Genomic DNA, 23083 nt, shown 5'->3' on the forward strand with positions numbered 1-23083 from the left:
TTTATCTGCGCCATTCGCCTTAATCGCATCTGAGAGTAATTCTTAAAAAAACGCCTGTCGCTAATTGTTCGTCATCACAGGTACTGTTTGCAATACGACCACGACGCGCAACTGATTTCCAAAATTCATCTTTCTCCTGTGAGGATGGAACTTACGACCCCTGGTTTATTACACCAGTGCTCTACCACAGAGCTAAAGAGGCGCGGCCTAGCGGTACTCTTGGGTACTTCGTCCTTACGGTCGTCTGCATCATCACACTTTAGCTGACAACACTTCATATTACCGGCTAATATTTGCAGCTATGGCGACAAATTACTGCTTGGCTACACATCTGACACGTAACCGATGTGCTCTCCAAACAACAACACTTGCATTTCAGAACATGTCTTTCACACATGTCTACAAAATCACCTTCACCTTCAAATACAGTTTCCTTGCGACTGACAGAGACGTAGGCAAAGTTTAAAGTTGCTATTTCCATTAAATCTCGATAATCAGAAAAACGGTGATTTACACCTGCAGCGGAACAAAATTCCGTTCCGCCCAGCGTCTGGCTCGAACCCACAACCCTGGGTTTAAGTGTCTGACGCTCTACCGACTGAGCTAGCCGGCTACCTCGGTGAATACCTGCCGGGTAGCACGTCACACAGTACTCGTTTGGGTTGGGTGGTCCCATACAGAATCTCTCCATGATGCCTAATCTTTTCCTAACGTCACACTCGTCACGTACTTCACTTTTATGTCATAATCATTTCTGAGAGGTAAAGAAATTGCATGACAACATGCAGAGCTAGTGGCGTCAAAATTAACACACATACTTTATGTGACTCAAAAGCCGAACGAGTTACTTTCCGACGTTGTTTTAGATGTGCAAGTGATAGTCAAAACTCGCTGTGTCGGCACTCTGCCGACCATTTCGCTAGTTAACACCGGTCTTGTTGTGTGTGTTTCAAGCTGAAGAGCATCTCCAAGCAAAAAATGGTCAACAGCAACATTCAGACTGTTTCGTACTGCTCAATTGCTACATTAAAACGTTATGTTTCTTTTTCAGAACTGGAAAAACACAAGCGTGACAGCATTCGAACCTGTAATCTTCACATCCAAAGTCCGACGCCTTATCCATTAGGCCACACGGTCACTGACGACCAACATTTACATGTATACGACTCATCTCGAAACGCTCACACCCCTGAGGATTTGTGTTTTCGTTCTGCACAGCCGCTGCCCCTTGCTCTTTCCCACCCATTCGTTACATTCAACCTCTGACGTGACCGACCAAATATAGACTGAGAAACAAGACCACACACTTTGTGCATTCGGAATCGAAGGCAGGGCGTCCCTCGCCGCATTTGCTACGATTGCCATTTGCTACTTCTGCAGAAGCGGCGGCGACGACGACGACGACGACGTTGAATATCGCGAGAGGCTCTGAGATATGTGAGAAATACATCTATAAAATGTAATTCAGACTGCCTCGTCCCACCTTATGCTGTACCGCTTTGGCAAATGCTTTATCTGCGCCATTCGCCTTAATCGCATCTGAGAGTAATTCTTAAAAAAACGCCTGTCGCTAATTGTTCGTCATCACAGGTACTGTTTGCAATACGGCCACGACGCGCAACTGATTTCCAAAATTCATCTTTCTCCTGTGAGGACGGAACTTACGACCCCTGGTTTATTACACCAGAGCTCTACCACAGAGCTAAAGAGGCGCGGCCTAGCGGTACTCTTGGGTACTTCGTCCTTACGGTCGTCTGCATCATCAGACTTTAGCTGACAACACTTCATATTACCGGCTAATATTTGCAGCTATGGCGACAAATTACTGCTTGGCTACACATCTGACACATAACCGATGTGCTCTCCAAACAACAACACTTGCATTTCAGAACATGTCTTTCACACATGTCTACAAAATCACCTTCACCTTCAAATACAGTTTCCTTGCGACTGACAGAGACGTAGGCAAAGTTTAAAGTTGCTATTTCCATTAAATCTCGATAATCAGAAAAACGGTGATTTACACCTGCAGCGGAACAAAATTCCGTTCCGCCCAGCGTCTGGCTCGAACCCACAACCCTGGGTTTAAGTGTCTGACGCTCTACCGACTGAGCTAGCCGGCTACCTCGGTGAATACCTGCCGGGTAGCACGTCACACAGTACTCGTTTGGGTTGGGTGGTCCCATACAGAATCTCTCCATGATGCCTAATCTTTCCCTAACGTCACACTCGTCACGTACTTCACTTTTATGTCATAATCATTTCTGAGAGGTAAAGAAATTGCATGACAACATGCAGAGCTAGTGGCGTCAAAATTAACACACATACTTTATGTGACTCAAAAGCCGAACGAGTTACTTTCCGACGTTGTTTTAGATGTGCAAGTGATAGTCAAAACTCGCTGTGTCGGCACTCTGCCGACCATTTCGCTAGTTAACACCGGTCTTGTTGTGTGTGTTTCAAGCTGAAGAGCATCTCCAAGCAAAAAATGGTCAACAGCAACATTCAGACTGTTTCGTACTGCTCAATTGCTACATTAAAACGTTATGTTTCTTTTTCAGAACTGGAAAAACACAAGCGTGACAGCATTCGAACCTGTAATCTTCACATCCGAAGTCCGACGCCTTATCCATTAGGCCACACGGTCACTGACGACCAACATTTACATGTATACGACTCATCTCGAAACGCTCACACCCCTGAGGATTTGTGTTTTCGTTCTGCACAGCCGCTGCCCCTTGCTCTTTCCCACCCATTCGTTACATTCAACCTCTGACGTGACCGACCAAATATAGACTGAGAAACAAGACCACACACTTTGTGCATTCGGAATCGAAGGCAGGGCGTCCCTCGCCGCATTTGCTACGATTGCCATTTGCTACTTCTGCAGAAGCGGCGGCGGCGGCGGCGGCGGCGACGACGACGACGACGACGACGACGTTGAATATCGCGAGAGGCTCTGAGATATGTGAGAAATACATCTATAAAATGTAATTCAGACTGCCTCGTCCCACCTTATGCTGTACTGCTTTGGCAAATGCTTTATCTGCGCCATTCGCCTTAATCGCATCTGAGAGTAATTCTTAAAAAAACGCCTGTCGCTAATTGTTCGTCATCACAGGTACTGTTTGCAATACGACCACGACGCGCAACTGATTTCCAAAATTCATCTTTCTCCTGTGAGGATGGAACTTACGACCCCTGGTTTATTACACCAGTGCTCTACCACAGAGCTAAAGAGGCGCGGCCTAGCGGTACTCTTGGGTACTTCGTCCTTACGGTCGTCTGCATCATCAGACTTTAGCTGACAACACTTCATATTACCGGCTAATATTTGCAGCTATGGCGACAAATTACTGCTTGGCTACACATCTGACACGTAACCGATGTGCTCTCCAAACAACAACACTTGCATTTCAGAACATGTCTTTCACACATGTCTACAAAATCACCTTCACCTTCAAATACAGTTTCCTTGCGACTGACAGAGACGTAGGCAAAGTTTAAAGTTGCTATTTCCATTAAATCTCGTTAATCAGAAAAACGGTGATTTACACCTGCAGCGGAACAAAATTCCGTTCCGCCCAGCGTCTGGCTCGAACCCACAACCCTGGGTTTAAGTGTCTGACGCTCTACCGACTGAGCTAGCCGGCTACCTCGGTGAATACCTGCCGGGTAGCACGTCACACAGTACTCGTTTGGGTTGGGTGGTCCCATACAGAATCTCTCCATGATGCCTAATCTTTTCCTAACGTCACACTCGTCACGTACTTCACTTTTATGTCATAATCATTTCTGAGAGGTAAAGAAATTGCATGACAACATGCAGAGCTAGTGGCGTCAAAATTAACACACATACTTTATGTGACTCAAAAGCCGAACGAGTTACTTTCCGACGTTGTTTTAGATGTGCAAGTGATAGTCAAAACTCGCTGTGTCGGCACTCTGCCGACCATTTCGCTAGTTAACACCGGTCTTTTTGTGTGTGTTTCAAGCTGAAGAGCATCTCCAAGCAAAAAATGGTCAACAGCAACATTCAGACTGTTTCGTACTGCTCAATTGCTACATTAAAACGTTATGTTTCTTTTTCAGAACTGGAAAAACACAAGCGTGACAGCATTCGAACCTGTAATCTTCACATCCGAAGTCCGACGCCTTATCCATTATGCCACACGGTCACTGACGACCAACATTTACATGTATACGACTCATCTCGAAACGCTCACACCCCTGAGGATTTGTGTTTTCGTTCTGCACAGCCGCTGCCCCTTGCTCTTTCCCACCCATTCGTTACATTCAACCTCTGACGTGACCGACCAAATATAGACTGAGAAACAAGACCACACACTTTGTGCATTCGGAATCGAAGGCAGGGCGTCCCTCGCCGCATTTGCTACGATTGCCATTTGCTACTTCTGCAGAAGCGGCGGCGACGACGACGACGACGACGTTGAATATCGCGAGAGGCTCTGAGATATGTGAGAAATACATCTATAAAATGTAATTCAGACTGCCTCGTCCCACCTTATGCTGTACTGCTTTGGCAAATGCTTTATCTGCGCCATTCGCCTTAATCGCATCTGAGAGTAATTCTTAAAAAAACGCCTGTCGCTAATTGTTCGTCATCACAGGTACTGTTTGCAATACGACCACGACGCGCAACTGATTTCCAAAATTCATCTTTCTCCTGTGAGGATGGAACTTACGACCCCTGGTTTATTACACCAGTGCTCTACCACAGAGCTAAAGAGGCGCGGCCTAGCGGTACTCTTGGGTACTTCGTCCTTACGGTCGTCTGCATCATCAGACTTTAGCTGACAACACTTCATATTACCGGCTAATATTTGCAGCTATGGCGACAAATTACTGCTTGGCTACACATCTGACACGTAACCGATGTGCTCTCCAAACAACAACACTTGCATTTCAGAACATGTCTTTCACACATGTCTACAAAATCACCTTCACCTTCAAATACAGTTTCCTTGCGACTGACAGAGACGTAGGCAAAGTTTAAAGTTGCTATTTCCATTAAATCTCGTTAATCAGAAAAACGGTGATTTACACCTGCAGCGGAACAAAATTCCGTTCCGCCCAGCGTCTGGCTCGAACCCACAACCCTGGGTTTAAGTGTCTGACGCTCTACCGACTGAGCTAGCCGGCTACCTCGGTGAATACCTGCCGGGTAGCACGTCACACAGTACTCGTTTGGGTTGGGTGGTCCCATACAGAATCTCTCCATGATGCCTAATCTTTTCCTAACGTCACACTCGTCACGTACTTCACTTTTATGTCATAATCATTTCTGAGAGGTAAAGAAATTGCATGACAACATGCAGAGCTAGTGGCGTCAAAATTAACACACATACTTTATGTGACTCAAAAGCCGAACGAGTTACTTTCCGACGATGTTTTAGATGTGCAAGTGATAGTCAAAACTCGCTGTGTCGGCACTCTGCCGACCATTTCGCTAGTTAACACCGGTCTTTTTGTGTGTGTTTCAAGCTGAAGAGCATCTCCAAGCAAAAAATGGTCAACAGCAACATTCAGACTGTTTCGTACTGCTCAATTGCTACATTAAAACGTTATGTTTCTTTTTCAGAACTGGAAAAACACAAGCGTGACAGCATTCGAACCTGTAATCTTCACATCCGAAGTCCGACGCCTTATCCATTATGCCACACGGTCACTGACGACCAACATTTACATGTATACGACTCATCTCGAAACGCTCACACCCCTGAGGATTTGTGTTTTCGTTCTGCACAGCCGCTGCCCCTTGCTCTTTCCCACCCATTCGTTACATTCAACCTCTGACGTGACCGACCAAATATAGACTGAGAAACAAGACCACACACTTTGTGCATTCGGAATCGAAGGCAGGGCGTCCCTCGCCGCATTTGCTACGATTGCCATTTGCTACTTCTGCAGAAGCGGCGGCGACGACGACGACGACGACGTTGAATATCGCGAGAGGCTCTGAGATATGTGAGAAATACATCTATAAAATGTAATTCAGACTGCCTCGTCCCACCTTATGCTGTACCGCTTTGGCAAATGCTTTATCTGCGCCATTCGCCTTAATCGCATCTGAGAGTAATTCTTAAAAAAACGCCTGTCGCTAATTGTTCGTCATCACAGGTACTGTTTGCAATACGACCACTACGCGCAACTGATTTCCAAAATTCATCTTTCTCCTGTGAGGATGGAACTTACGACCCCTGGTTTATTACACCAGTGCTCTACCACAGAGCTAAAGAGGCGCGGCCTAGCGGTACTCTTGGGTACTTCGTCCTTACGGTCGTCTGCATCATCAGACTTTAGCTGACAACACTTCATATTACCGGCTAATATTTGCAGCTATGGCGACAAATTACTGCTTGGCTACACATCTGACACGTAACCGATGTGCTCTCCAAACAACAACACTTGCATTTCAGAACATGTCTTTCACACATGTCTACAAAATCACCTTCACCTTCAAATACAGTTTCCTTGCGACTGACAGAGACGTAGGCAAAGTTTAAAGTTGCTATTTCCATTAAATCTCGTTAATCAGAAAAACGGTGATTTACACCTGCAGCGGAACAAAATTCCGTTCCGCCCAGCGTCTGGCTCGAACCCACAACCCTGGGTTTAAGTGTCTGACGCTCTACCGACTGAGCTAGCCGGCTACCTCGGTGAATACCTGCCGGGTAGCACGTCACACAGTACTCGTTTGGGTTGGGTGGTCCCATACAGAATCTCTCCATGATGCCTAATCTTTTCCTAACGTCATACTCGTCACGTACTTCACTTTTATGTCATAATCATTTCTGAGAGGTAAAGAAATTGCATGACAACATGCAGAGCTAGTGGCGTCAAAATTAACACACATACTTTATGTGACTCAAAAGCCGAACGAGTTACTTTCCGACGTTGTTTTAGATGTGCAAGTGATAGTCAAAACTCGCTGTGTCGGCACTCTGCCGACCATTTCGCTAGTTAACACCGGTCTTGTTGTGTGTGTTTCAAGCTGAAGAGCATCTCCAAGCAAAAAATGGTCAACAGCAACATTCAGACTGTTTCGTACTGCTCAATTGCTACATTAAAACGTTATGTTTCTTTTTCAGAACTGGAAAAACACAAGCGTGACAGCATTCGAACCTGTAATCTTCACATCCGAAGTCCGACGCCTTATCCATTATGCCACACGGTCACTGACGACCAACATTTACATGTATACGACTCATCTCGAAACGCTCACACCCCTGAGGATTTGTGTTTTCGTTCTGCACAGCCGCTGCCCCTTGCTCTTTCCCACCCATTCGTTACATTCAACCTCTGACGTGACCGACCAAATATAGACTGAGAAACAAGACCACACACTTTGTGCATTCGGAATCGAAGGCAGGGCGTCCCTCGCCGCATTTGCTATGATTGCCATTTGCTACTTCTGCAGAAGCGGCGGCGGCGGCGACGACGACGACGACGACGTTGAATATCGCGAGAGGCTCTGAGATATGTGAGAAATACATCTATAAAATGTAATTCAGACTGCCTCGTCCCACCTTATGCTGTACTGCTTTGGCAAATGCTTTATCTGCGCCATTCGCCTTAATCGCATCTGAGAGTAATTCTTAAAAAAACGCCTGTCGCTAATTGTTCGTCATCACAGGTACTGTTTGCAATACGACCACGACGCGCAACTGATTTCCAAAATTCATCTTTCTCCTGTGAGGATGGAACTTACGACCCCTGGTTTATTACACCAGTGCTCTACCACAGAGCTAAAGAGGCGCGGCCTAGCGGTACTCTTGGGTACTTCGTCCTTACGGTCGTCTGCATCATCAGACTTTAGCTGACAACACTTCATATTACCGGCTAATATTTGCAGCTATGGCGACAAATTACTGCTTGGCTACACATCTGACACGTAACCGATGTGCTCTCCAAACAACAACACTTGCATTTCAGAACATGTCTTTCACACATGTCTACAAAATCACCTTCACCTTCAAATACAGTTTCCTTGCGACTGACAGAGACGTAGGCAAAGTTTAAAGTTGCTATTTCCATTAAATCTCGTTAATCAGAAAAACGGTGATTTACACCTGCAGCGGAACAAAATTCCGTTCCGCCCAGCGTCTGGCTCGAACCCACAACCCTGGGTTTAAGTGTCTGACGCTCTACCGACTGAGCTAGCCGGCTACCTCGGTGAATACCTGCCGGGTAGCACGTCACACAGTACTCGTTTGGGTTGGGTGGTCCCATACAGAATCTCTCCATGATGCCTAATCTTTTCCTAACGTCACACTCGTGACGTACTTCACTTTTATGTCATAAGCATTTCTGAGAGGTAAAGAAATTGCATGACAACATGCAGAGCTAGTGGCGTCAAAATTAACACACATACTTTATGTGACTCAAAAGCCGAACGAGTTACTTTCCGACGTTGTTTTAGATGTGCAAGTGATAGTCAAAACTCGCTGTGTCGGCACTCTGCCGACCATTTCGCTAGTTAACACCGGTCTTGTTGTGTGTGTTTCAAGCTGAAGAGCATCTCCAAGCAAAAAATGGTCAACAGCAACATTCAGACTGTTTCGTACTGCTCAATTGCTACATTAAAACGTTATGTTTCTTTTTCAGAACTGGAAAAACACAAGCGTGACAGCATTCGAACCTGTAATCTTCACATCCGAAGTCCGACGCCTTATCCATTAGGCCACACGGTCACTGACGACCAACATTTACATGTATACGACTCATCTCGAAACGCTCACACCCCTGAGGATTTGTGTTTTCGTTCTGCACAGCCGCTGCCCCTTGCTCTTTCCCACCCATTCGTTACATTCAACCTCTGACGTGACCGACCAAATATAGACTGAGAAACAAGACCACACACTTTGTGCATTCGGAATCGAAGGCAGGGCGTCCCTCGCCGCATTTGCTACGATTGCCATTTGCTACTTCTGCAGAAGCGGCGGCGACGACGACGACGACGTTGAATATCGCGAGAGGCTCTGAGATATGTGAGAAATACATCTATAAAATGTAATTCAGACTGCCTCGTCCCACCTTATGCTGTACCGCTTTGGCAAATGCTTTATCTGCGCCATTCGCCTTAATCGCATCTGAGAGTAATTCTTAAAAAAACGCCTGTCGCTAATTGTTCGTCATCACAGGTACTGTTTGCAATACGGCCACGACGCGCAACTGATTTCCAAAATTCATCTTTCTCCTGTGAGGACGGAACTTACGACCCCTGGTTTATTACACCAGTGCTCTACCACAGAGCTAAAGAGGCGCGGCCTAGCGGTACTCTTGGGTACTTCGTCCTTACGGTCGTCTGCATCATCAGACTTTAGCTGACAACACTTCATATTACCGGCTAATATTTGCAGCTATGGCGACAAATTACTGCTTGGCTACACATCTGACACGTAACCGATGTGCTCTCCAAACAACAACACTTGCATTTCAGAACATGTCTTTCACACATGTCTACAAAATCACCTTCACCTTCAAATACAGTTTCCTTGCGACTGACAGAGACGTAGGCAAAGTTTAAAGTTGCTATTTCCATTAAATCTCGATAATCAGAAAAACGGTGATTTACACCTGCAGCGGAACAAAATTCCGTTCCGCCCAGCGTCTGGCTCGAACCCACAACCCTGGGTTTAAGTGTCTGACGCTCTACCGACTGAGCTAGCCGGCTACCTCGGTGAATACCTGCCGGGTAGCACGTCACACAGTACTCGTTTGGGTTGGGTGGTCCCATACAGAATCTCTCCATGATGCCTAATCTTTTCCTAACGTCACACTCGTCACGTACTTCACTTTTATGTCATAAGCATTTCTGAGAGGTAAAGAAATTGCATGACAACATGCAGAGCTAGTGGCGTCAAAATTAACACACATACTTTATGTGACTCAAAAGCCGAACGAGTTACTTTCCGACGTTGTTTTAGATGTGCAAGTGATAGTCAAAACTCGCTGTGTCGGCACTCTGCCGACCATTTCGCTAGTTAACACCGGTCTTGTTGTGTGTGTTTCAAGCTGAAGAGCATCTCCAAGCAAAAAATGGTCAACAGCAACATTCAGACTGTTTCGTACTGCTCAATTGCTACATTAAAACGTTATGTTTCTTTTTCAGAACTGGAAAAACACAAGCGTGACAGCATTCGAACCTGTAATCTTCACATCCGAAGTCCGACGCCTTATCCATTAGGCCACACGGTCACTGACGACCAACATTTACATGTATACGACTCATCTCGAAACGCTCACACCCCTGAGGATTTGTGTTTTCGTTCTGCACAGCCGCTGCCCCTTGCTCTTTCCCACCCATTCGTTACATTCAACCTCTGACGTGACCGACCAAATATAGACTGAGAAACAAGACCACACACTTTGTGCATTCGGAATCGAAGGCAGGGCGTCCCTCGCCGCATTTGCTACGATTGCCATTTGCTACTTCTGCAGAAGCGGCGGCGACGACGACGACGACGTTGAATATCGCGAGAGGCTCTGAGATATGTGAGAAATACATCTATAAAATGTAATTCAGACTGCCTCGTCCCACCTTATGCTGTACTGCTTTGGCAAATGCTTTATCTGCGCCATTCGCCTTAATCGCATCTGAGAGTAATTCTTAAAAAAACGCCTGTCGCTAATTGTTCGTCATCACAGGTACTGTTTGCAATACGACCACGACGCGCAACTGATTTCCAAAATTCATCTTTCTCCTGTGAGGACGGAACTTACGACCCCTGGTTTATTACACCAGTGCTCTACCACAGAGCTAAAGATTCGCGGCCTAGCGGTACTCTTGGGTACTTCGTCCTTACGGTCGTCTGCATCATCAGACTTTAGCTGACAACACTTCATATTACCGGCTAATATTTGCAGCTATGGCGACAAATTACTGCTTGGCTACACATCTGACACGTAACCGATGTGCTCTCCAAACAACAACACTTGCATTTCAGAACATGTCTTTCACACATGTCTACAAAATCACCTTCACCTTCAAATACAGTTTCCTTGCGACTGACAGAGACGTAGGCAAAGTTTAAAGTTGCTATTTCCATTAAATCTCGATAATCAGAAAAACGGTGATTTACACCTGCAGCGGAACAAAATTCCGTTCCGCCCAGCGTCTGGCTCGAACCCACAACCCTGGGTTTAAGTGTCTGACGCTCTACCGACTGAGCTAGCCGGCTACCTCGGTGAATACCTGCCGGGTAGCACGTCACACAGTACTCGTTTGGGTTGGGTGGTCCCATACAGAATCTCTCCATGATGCCTAATCTTTTCCTAACGTCACACTCGTCACGTACTTCACTTTTATGTCATAAGCATTTCTGAGAGGTAAAGAAATTGCATGACAACATGCAGAGCTAGTGGCGTCAAAATTAACACACATACTTTATGTGACTCAAAAGCCGAACGAGTTACTTTCCGACGTTGTTTTAGATGTGCAAGTGATAGTCAAAACTCGCTGTGTCGGCACTCTGCCGACCATTTCGCTAGTTAACACCGGTCTTGTTGTGTGTGTTTCAAGCTGAAGAGCATCTCCAAGCAAAAAATGGTCAACAGCAACATTCAGACTGTTTCGTACTGCTCAATTGCTACATTAAAACGTTATGTTTCTTTTTCAGAACTGGAAAAACACAAGCGTGACAGCATTCGAACCTGTAATCTTCACATCCGAAGTCCGACGCCTTATCCATTAGGCCACACGGTCACTGACGACCAACATTTACATGTATACGACTCATCTCGAAACGCTCACACCCCTGAGGATTTGTGTTTTCGTTCTGCACAGCCGCTGCCCCTTGCTCTTTCCCACCCATTCGTTACATTCAACCTCTGACGTGACCGACCAAATATAGACTGAGAAACAAGACCACACACTTTGTGCATTCGGAATCGAAGGCAGGGCGTCCCTCGCCGCATTTGCTACGATTGCCATTTGCTACTTCTGCAGAAGCGGCGGCGACGACGACGACGACGACGTTGAATATCGCGAGAGGCTCTGAGATATGTGAGAAATACATCTATAAAATGTAATTCAGACTGCCTCGTCCCACCTTATGCTGTACCGCTTTGGCAAATGCTTTATCTGCGCCATTCGCCTTAATCGCATCTGAGAGTAATTCTTAAAAAAACGCCTGTCGCTAATTGTTCGTCATCACAGGTACTGTTTGCAATACGGCCACGACGCGCAACTGATTACCAAAATTCATCTTTCTCCTGTGAGGACGGAACTTACGACCCCTGGTTTATTACACCAGTGCTCTACCACAGAGCTAAAGAGGCGCGGCCTAGCGGTACTCTTGGGTACTTCGTCCTTACGGTCGTCTGCATCATCAGACTTTAGCTGACAACACTTCATATTACCGGCTAATATTTGCAGCTATGGCGACAAATTACTGCTTGGCTACACATCTGACACGTAACCGATGTGCTCTCCAAACAACAACACTTGCATTTCAGAACATGTCTTTCACACATGTCTACAAAATCACCTTCACCTTCAAATACAGTTTCCTTGCGACTGACAGAGACGTAGGCAAAGTTTAAAGTTGCTATTTCCATTAAATCTCGATAATCAGAAAAACGGTGATTTACACCTGCAGCGGAACAAAATTCCGTTCCGCCCAGCGTCTGGCTCGAACCCACAACCCTGGGTTTAAGTGTCTGACGCTCTACCGACTGAGCTAGCCGGCTACCTCGGTGAATACCTGCCGGGTAGCACGTCACACAGTACTCGTTTGGGTTGGGTGGTCCCATACAGAATCTCTCCATGATGCCTAATCTTTTCCTAACGTCACACTCGTCACGTACTTCACTTTTATGTCATAAGCATTTCTGAGAGGTAAAGAAATTGCATGACAACATGCAGAGCTAGTGGCGTCAAAATTAACACACATACTTTATGTGACTCAAAAGCCGAACGAGTTACTTTCCGACGTTGTTTTAGATGTGCAAGTGATAGTCAAAACTCGCTGTGTCGGCACTCTGCCGACCATTTCGCTAGTTAACACCGGTCTTGTTGTGTGTGTTTCAAGCTGAAGAGCATCTCCAAGCAAAAAATGGTCAACAGCAACATTCAGACTGTTTCGTACTGCTCAATTGCTACATTAAAACGTTATGTTTCTTTTTCAGAACTGGAAAAACACAAGCGTGACAGCATTCGAACCTGTAATCTTCACATCCGAAGTCCGACGCCTTATCCATTAGGCCACACGGTCACTGACGACCAACATTTACATGTATACGACTCATCTCGAAACGCTCACACCCCTGAGGATTTGTGTTTTCGTTCTGCACAGCCGCTGCCCCTTGCTCTTTCCCACCCATTCGTTACATTCAACCTCTGACGTGACCGACCAAATATAGACTGAGAAACAAGACCACACACTTTGTGCATTCGGAATCGAAGGCAGGGCGTCCCTCGCCGCATTTGCTATGATTGCCATTTGCTACTTCTGCAGAAGCGGCGGCGGCGGCGACGACGACGACGACGACGTTGAATATCGCGAGAGGCTCTGAGATATGTGAGAAATACATCTATAAAATGTAATTCAGACTGCCTCGTCCCACCTTATGCTGTTCTGCTTTGGCAAATGCTTTATCTGCGCCATTCGCCTTAATCGCATCTGAGAGTAATTCTTAAAAAAACGCCTGTCGCTAATTGTTCGTCATCACAGGTACTGTTTGCAATACGACCACGACGCGCAACTGATTTCCAAAATTCATCTTTCTCCTGTGAGGATGGAACTTACGACCCCTGGTTTATTACACCAGTGCTCTACCACAGAGCTAAAGAGGCGCGGCCTAGCGGTACTCTTGGGTACTTCGTCCTTACGGTCGTCTGCATCATCAGACTTTAGCTGACAACACTTCATATTACCGGCTAATATTTGCAGCTATGGCGACAAATTACTGCTTGGCTACACATCTGACACGTAACCGATGTGCTCTCCAAACAACAACACTTGCATTTCAGAACATGTCTTTCACACATGTCTACAAAATCACCTTCACCTTCAAATACAGTTTCCTTGCGACTGACAGAGACGTAGGCAAAGTTTAAAGTTGCTATTTCCATTAAATCTCGTTAATCAGAAAAACGGTGATTTACACCTGCAGCGGAACAAAATTCCGTTCCGCCCAGCGTCTGGCTCGAACCCACAACCCTGGGTTTAAGTGTCTGACGCTCTACCGACTGAGCTAGCCGGCTACCTCGGTGAATACCTGCCGGGTAGCACGTCACACAGTACTCGTTTGGGTTGGGTGGTCCCATACAGAATCTCTCCATGATGCCTAATCTTTTCCTAACGTCACACTCGTCACGTACTTCACTTTTATGTCATAATCATTTCTGAGAGGTAAAGAAATTGCATGACAACATGCAGAGCTAGTGGCGTCAAAATTAACACACATACTTTATGTGACTCAAAAGCCGAACGAGTTACTTTCCGACGTTGTTTTAGATGTGCAAGTGATAGTCAAAACTCGCTGTGTCGGCACTCTGCCGACCATTTCGCTAGTTAACACCGGTCTTGTTGTGTGTGTTTCAAGCTGAAGAGCATCTCCAAGCAAAAAATGGTCAACAGCAACATTCAGACTGTTTCGTACTGCTCAATTGCTACATTAAAACGTTATGTTTCTTTTTCAGAACTGGAAAAACACAAGCGTGACAGCATTCGAACCTGTAATCTTCACATCCGAAGTCCGACGCCTTATCCATTAGGCCACACGGTCACTGACGACCAACATTTACATGTATACGACTCATCTCGAAACGCTCACACCCCTGAGGATTTGTGTTTTCGTTCTGCACAGCCGCTGCCCCTTGCTCTTTCCCACCCATTCGTTACATTCAACCTCTGACGTGACCGACCAAATATAGACTGAGAAACAAGACCACACACTTTGTGCATTCGGAATCGAAGGCAGGGCGTCCCTCGCCGCATTTGCTACGATTGCCATTTGCTACTTCTGCAGAAGCGGCGGCGACGACGACGACGACGTTGAATATCGCGAGAGGCTCTGAGATATGTGAGAAATACATCTATAAAATGTAATTCAGACTGCCTCGTCCCACCTTATGCTGTACCGCTTTGGCAAATGCTTTATCTGCGCCATTCGCCTTAATCGCATCTGAGAGTAATTCTTAAAAAAACGCCTGTCGCTAATTGTTCGTCATCACAGGTACTGTTTGCAATACGGCCACGACGCGCAACTGATTTCCAAAATTCATCTTTCTCCTGTGAGGACGGAACTTACGACCCCTGGTTTATTACACCAGTGCTCTACCACAGAGCTAAAGAGGCGCGGCCTAGCGGTACTCTTGGGTACTTCGTCCTTACGGTCGTCTGCATCATCAGACTTTAGCTGACAACACTTCATATTACCGGCTAATATTTGCAGCTATGGCGACAAATTACTGCTTGGCTACACATCTGACACGTAACCGATGTGCTCTCCAAACAACAACACTTGCATTTCAGAACATGTCTTTCACACATGTCTACAAAATCACCTTCACCTTCAAATACAGTTTCCTTGCGACTGACAGAGACGTAGGCAAAGTTTAAAGTTGCTATTTCCATTAAATCTCGTTAATCAGAAAAACGGTGATTTACACCTGCAGCGGAACAAAATTCCGTTCCGCCCAGCGTCTGGCTCGAACCCACAACCCTGGGTTTAAGTGTCTGACGCTCTACCGACTGAGCTAGCCGGCTACCTCGGTGAATACCTGCCGGGTAGCACGTCACACAGTACTCGTTTGGGTTGGGTGGTCCCATACAGAATCTCTCCATGATGCCTAATCTTTTCCTAACGTCACACTCGTCACGTACTTCACTTTTATGTCATAATCATTTCTGAGAGGTAAAGAAATTGCATGACAACATGCAGAGCTAGTGGCGTCAAAATTAACACACATACTTTATGTGACTCAAAAGCCGAACGAGTTACTTTCCGACGTTGTTTTAGATGTGCAAGTGATAGTCAAAACTCGCTGTGTCGGCACTCTGCCGACCATTTCGCTAGTTAACACCGGTCTTGTTGTGTGTGTTTCAAGCTGAAGAGCATCTCCAAGCAAAAAATGGTCAACAGCAACATTCAGACTGTTTCGTACTGCTCAATTGCTACATTAAAACGTTATGTTTCTTTTTCAGAACTGGAAAAACACAAGCGTGACAGCATTCAAACCTGTAATCTTCACATCCGAAGTCCGACGCCTTATCCATTAGGCCACACGGTCACTGACGACCATCATTTACATGTATACGACTCATCTCGAAACGCTCACACCCCTGAGGATTTGTGTTTTCGTTCTGCACAGCCGCTGCCCCTTGCTCTTTCCCACCCATTCGTTACATTCAACCTCTGACGTGACCGACCAAATATAGACTGAGAAACAAGACCACACACTTTGTGCATTCGGAATCGAAGGCAGGGCGTCCCTCGCCGCATTTGCTACGATTGCCATTTGCTACTTCTGCAGAAGCGGCGGCGACGACGACGACGACGACGTTGAATATCGCGAGAGGCTCTGAGATATGTGAGAAATACATCTATAAAATGTAATTCAGACTGCCTCGTCCCACCTTATGCTGTACCGCTTTGGCAAATGCTTTATCTGCGCCATTCGCCTTAATCGCATCTGAGAGTAATTCTTAAAAAAACGCCTGTCGCTAATTGTTCGTCATCACAGGTACTGTTTGCAATACGGCCACGACGCGCAACTGATTTCCAAAATTCATCTTTCTCCTGTGAGGACGGAACTTACGACCCCTGGTTTATTACACCAGTGCTCTACCACAGAGCTAAAGAGGCGCGGCCTAGCGGTACTCTTGGGTACTTCGTCCTTACGGTCGTCTGCATCATCAGACTTTAGCTGACAACACTTCATATTACCGGCTAATATTTGCAGCTATGGCGACAAATTACTGCTTGGCTACACATCTGACACGTAACCGATGTGCTCTCCAAACAACAACACTTGCATTTCAGAACATGTCTTTCACACATGTCTACAAAATCACCTTCACCTTCAAATACAGTTTCCTTGCGACTGACAGAGACGTAGGCAAAGTTTAAAGTTGCTATTTCCATTAAATCTCGTTAATCAGAAAAACGGTGATTTACACCTGCAGCGGAACAAAATTCCGTTCCGCCCAGCGTCTGGCTCGAACCCACAACCCTGGGTTTAAGTGTCTGACGCTCTACCGACTGAGCTAGCCGGCTACCTCGGTGAATACCTGCCGGGTAGCACGTCACACAGTACTCGTTTGGGTTGGGTGGTCCCATACAGAATCTCTCCATGATGCCTAATCTTTTCCTAACGTCACACTCGTCACGTACTTCACTTTTATGTCATAATCATTTCTGAGAGGTAAAGAAATTGCATGACAACATGCAGAGCTAGTGGCGTCAAAATTAACACACATACTTTATGTGACTCAAAAGCCGAACGAGTTACTTTCCGACGTTGTTTTAGATGTGCAAGTGATAGTCAAAACTCGCTGTGTCGGCACTCTGCCGACCATTTCGCTAGTTAACACCGGTCTTGTTGTGTGTGTTTCAAGCTGAAGAGCATCTCCAAGCAAAAAATGGTCAACAGCAACATTCAGACTGTTTCGTACTGCTCAATTGCTACATTAAAACGTTATGTTTCTTTTTCAGAACTGGAAAAACACAAGCGTGACAGCATTCGAACCTGTAATCTTCACATCCGAAGTCCGACGCCTTATCCATTATGCCACACGGTCACTGACGACCAACATTTACATGTATACGACTCATCTCGAAACGCTCACACCCCTGAGGATTTGTGTTTTCGTTCTGCACAGCCGCTGCCCCTTGCTCTTTCCCACCCATTCGTTACATTCAACCTCTGACGTGACCGACCAAATATAGACTGAGAAACAAGACCACACACTTTGTGCATTCGGAATCGAAGGCAGGGCGTCCCTCGCCGCATTTGCTACGATTGCCATTTGCTACTTCTGCAGAAGCGGCGGCGACGACGACGACGACGACGACGTTGAATATCGCGAGAGGCTCTGAGATATGTGAGAAATACATCTATAAAATGTAATTCAGACTGCCTCGTCCCACCTTATGCTGTACTGCTTTGGCAAATGCTTTATCTGCGCCATTCGCCTTAATCGCATCTGAGAGTAATTCTTAAAAAAACGCCTGTCGCTAATTGTTCGTCATCACAGGTACTGTTTGCAATACGACCACGACGCGCAACTGATTTCCAAAATTCATCTTTCTCCTGTGAGGATGGAACTTACGACCCCTGGTTTATTACACCAGTGCTCTACCACAGAGCTAAAGAGGCGCGGCCTAGCGGTACTCTTGGGTACTTCGTCCTTACGGTCGTCTGCATCATCAGACTTTAGCTGACAACACTTCATATTACCGGCTAATATTTGCAGCTATGGCGACAAATTACTGCTTGGCTACACATCTGACACGTAACCGATGTGCTCTCCAAACAACAACACTTGCATTTCAGAACATGTCTTTCACACATGTCTACAAAATCACCTTCACCTTCAAATACAGTTTCCTTGCGACTGACAGAGACGTAGGCAAAGTTTAAAGTTGCTATTTCCATTAAATCTCGTTAATCAGAAAAACGGTGATTTACACCTGCAGCGGAACAAAATTCCGTTCCGCCCAGCGTCTGGCTCGAACCCACAACCCTGGGTTTAAGTGTCTGACGCTCTACCGACTGAGCTAGCCGGCTACCTCGGTGAATACCTGCCGGGTAGCACGTCACACAGTACTCGTTTGGGTTGGGTGGTCCCATACAGAATCTCTCCATGATGCCTAATCTTTTCCTAACGTCACACTCGTCACGTACTTCACTTTTATGTCATAATCATTTCTGAGAGGTAAAGAAATTGCATGACAACATGCAGAGCTAGTGGCGTCAAAATTAACACACATACTTTATGTGACTCAAAAGCCGAACGAGTTACTTTCCGACGTTGTTTTAGATGTGCAAGTGATAGTCAAAACTCGCTGTGTCGGCACTCTGCCGACCATTTCGCTAGTTAACACCGGTCTTGTTGTGTGTGTTTCAAGCTGAAGAGCATCTCCAAGCAAAAAATGGTCAACAGCAACATTCAGACTGTTTCGTACTGCTCAATTGCTACATTAAAACGTTATGTTTCTTTTTCAGAACTGGAAAAACACAAGCGTGACAGCATTCAAACCTGTAATCTTCACATCCGAAGTCCGACGCCTTATCCATTAGGCCACACGGTCACTGACGACCATCATTTACATGTATACGACTCATCTCGAAACGCTCACACCCCTGAGGATTTGTGTTTTCGTTCTGCACAGCCGCTGCCCCTTGCTCTTTCCCACCCATTCGTTACATTCAACCTCTGACGTGACCGACCAAATATAGACTGAGAAACAAGACCACACACTTTGTGCATTCGGAATCGAAGGCAGGGCGTCCCTCGCCGCATTTGCTACGATTGCCATTTGCTACTTCTGCAGAAGCGGCGGCGACGACGACGACGACGACGTTGAATATCGCGAGAGGCTCTGAGATATGTGAGAAATACATCTATAAAATGTAATTCAGACTGCCTCGTCCCACCTTATGCTGTACCGCTTTGGCAAATGCTTTATCTGCGCCATTCGCCTTAATCGCATCTGAGAGTAATTCTTAAAAAAACGCCTGTCGCTAATTGTTCGTCATCACAGGTACTGTTTGCAATACGGCCACGACGCGCAACTGATTTCCAAAATTCATCTTTCTCCTGTGAGGACGGAACTTACGACCCCTGGTTTATTACACCAGTGCTCTACCACAGAGCTAAAGAGGCGCGGCCTAGCGGTACTCTTGGGTACTTCGTCCTTACGGTCGTCTGCATCATCAGACTTTAGCTGACAACACTTCATATTACCGGCTAATATTTGCAGCTATGGCGACAAATTACTGCTTGGCTACACATCTGACACGTAACCGATGTGCTCTCCAAACAACAACACTTGCATTTCAGAACATGTCTTTCACACATGTCTACAAAATCACCTTCACCTTCAAATACAGTTTCCTTGCGACTGACAGAGACGTAGGCAAAGTTTAAAGTTGCTATTTCCATTAAATCTCGATAATCAGAAAAACGGTGATTTACACCTGCAGCGGAACAAAATTCCGTTCCGCCCAGCGTCTGGCTCGAACCCACAACCCTGGGTTTAAGTGTCTGACGCTCTACCGACTGAGCTAGCCGGCTACCTCGGTGAATACCTGCCGGGTAGCACGTCACACAGTACTCGTTTGGGTTGGGTGGTCCCATACAGAATCTCTCCATGATGCCTAATCTTTTCCTAACGTCACACTCGTCACGTACTTCACTTTTATGTCATAAGCATTTCTGAGAGGTAAAGAAATTGCATGACAACATGCAGAGCTAGTGGCGTCAAAATTAACACACATACTTTATGTGACTCAAAAGCCGAACGAGTTACTTTCCGACGTTGTTTTAGATGTGCAAGTGATAGTCAAAACTCGCTGTGTCGGCACTCTGCCGACCATTTCGCTAGTTAACACCGGTCTTGTTGTGTGTGTTTCAAGCTGAAGAGCATCTCCAAGCAAAAAATGGTCAACAGCAACATTCAGACTGTTTCGTACTGCTCAATTGCTACATTAAAACGTTATGTTTCTTTTTCAGAACTGGAAAAACACAAGCGTGACAGCATTCGAACCTGTAATCTTCACATCCGAAGTCAGTCGCCTTATCCATTAGGCCACACGGTCACTGACGACCAACATTTACATGTATACGACTCATCTCGAAACGCTCACACCCCTGAGGATTTGTGTTTTCGTTCTGCACAGCCGCTGCCCCTTGCTCTTTCCCACCCATTCGTTACATTCAACCTCTGACGTGACCGACCAAATATAGACTGAGAAACAAGACCACACACTTTGTGCATTCGGAATCGAAGGCAGGGCGTCCCTCGCCGCATTTGCTACGATTGCCATTTGCTACTTCTGCAGAAGCGGCGGCGACGACGACGACGTTGAATATCGCGAGAGGCTCTGAGATATGTGAGAAATACATCTATAAAATGTAATTCAGACTGCCTCGTCCCACCTTATGCTGTACCGCTTTGGCAAATGCTTTATCTGCGCCATTCGCCTTAATCGCATCTGAGAGTAATTCTTAAAAAAACGCCTGTCGCTAATTGTTCGTCATCACAGGTACTGTTTGCAATACGGCCACGACGCGCAACTGATTTCCAAAATTCATCTTTCTCCTGTGAGGACGGAACTTACGACCCCTGGTTTATTACACCAGTGCTCTACCACAGAGCTAAAGAGGCGCGGCCTAGCGGTACTCTTGGGTACTTCGTCCTTACGGTCGTCTGCATCATCAGACTTTAGCTGACAACACTTCATATTACCGGCTAATATTTGCAGCTATGGCGACAAATTACTGCTTGGCTACACATCTGACACGTAACCGATGTGCTCTCCAAACAACAACACTTGCATTTCAGAACATGTCTTTCACACATGTCTACAAAATCACCTTCACCTTCAAATACAGTTTCCTTGCGACTGACAGAGACGTAGGCAAAGTTTAAAGTTGCTATTTCCATTAAATCTCGATAATCAGAAAAACGGTGATTTACACCTGCAGCGGAACAAAATTCCGTTCCGCCCAGCGTCTGGCTCGAACCCACAACCCTGGGTTTAAGTGTCTGACGCTCTACCGACTGAGCTAGCCGGCTACCTCGGTGAATACCTGCCGGGTAGCACGTCACACAGTACTCGTTTGGGTTGGGTGGTCCCATACAGAATCTCTCCATGATGCCTAATCTTTTCCTAACGTCACACTCGTCACGTACTTCACTTTTATGTCATAATCATTTCTGAGAGGTAAAGAAATTGCATGACAACATGCAGAGCTAGTGGCGTCAAAATTAACACACATACTTTATGTGACTCAAAAGCCGAACGAGTTACTTTCCGACGTTGTTTTAGATGTGCAAGTGACAGTCAAAACTCGCTGTGTCGGCACTCTGCCGACCATTTCGCTAGTTAACACCGGTCTTGTTGTGTGTGTTTCAAGCTGAAGAGCATCTCCAAGCAAAAAATGGTCAACAGCAACATTCAGACTGTTTCGTACTGCTCAATTGCTACATTAAAACGTTATGTTTCTTTTTCAGAACTGGAAAAACACAAGCGTGACAGCATTCGAACCTGTAATCTTCACATCCGAAGTCCGACGCCTTATCCATTATGCCACACGGTCACTGACGACCAACATTTACATGTATACGACTCATCTCGAAACGCTCACACCCCTGAGGATTTGTGTTTTCGTTCTGCACAGCCGCTGCCCCTTGCTCTTTCCCACCCATTCGTTACATTCAACCTCTGACGTGACCGACCAAATATAGACTGAGAAACAAGACCACACACTTTGTGCATTCGGAATCGAAGGCAGGGCGTCCCTCGCCGCATTTGCTACGATTGCCATTTGCTACTTCTGCAGAAGCGGCGGCGACGACGACGACGTTGAATATCGCGAGAGGCTCTGAGATATGTGAGAAATACATCTATAAAATGTAATTCAGACTGCCTCGTCCCACCTTATGCTGTACCGCTTTGGCAAATGCTTTATCTGCGCCATTCGCCTTAATCGCATCTGAGAGTAATTCTTAAAAAAACGCCTGTCGCTAATTGTTCGTCATCACAGGTACTGTTTGCAATACGGCCACGACGCGCAACTGATTTCCAAAATTCATCTTTCTCCTGTGAGGACGGAAGTTACGACCCCTGGTTTATTACACCAGTGCTCTACCACAGAGCTAAAGAGGCGCGGCCTAGCGGTACTCTTGGGTACTTCGTCCTTACGGTCGTCTGCATCATCAGACTTTAGCTGACAACACTTCATATTACCGGCTAATATTTGCAGCTATGGCGACAAATTACTGCTTGGCTACACATCTGACACGTAACCGATGTGCTCTCCAAACAACAACACTTGCATTTCAGAACATGTCTTTCACACATGTCTACAAAATCACCTTCACC

This window comes from Schistocerca gregaria, chromosome 3 (assembly GCF_023897955.1).
Source record: "Schistocerca gregaria isolate iqSchGreg1 chromosome 3, iqSchGreg1.2, whole genome shotgun sequence".
Taxonomy (NCBI): Eukaryota; Metazoa; Arthropoda; class Insecta; order Orthoptera; family Acrididae; genus Schistocerca; species Schistocerca gregaria.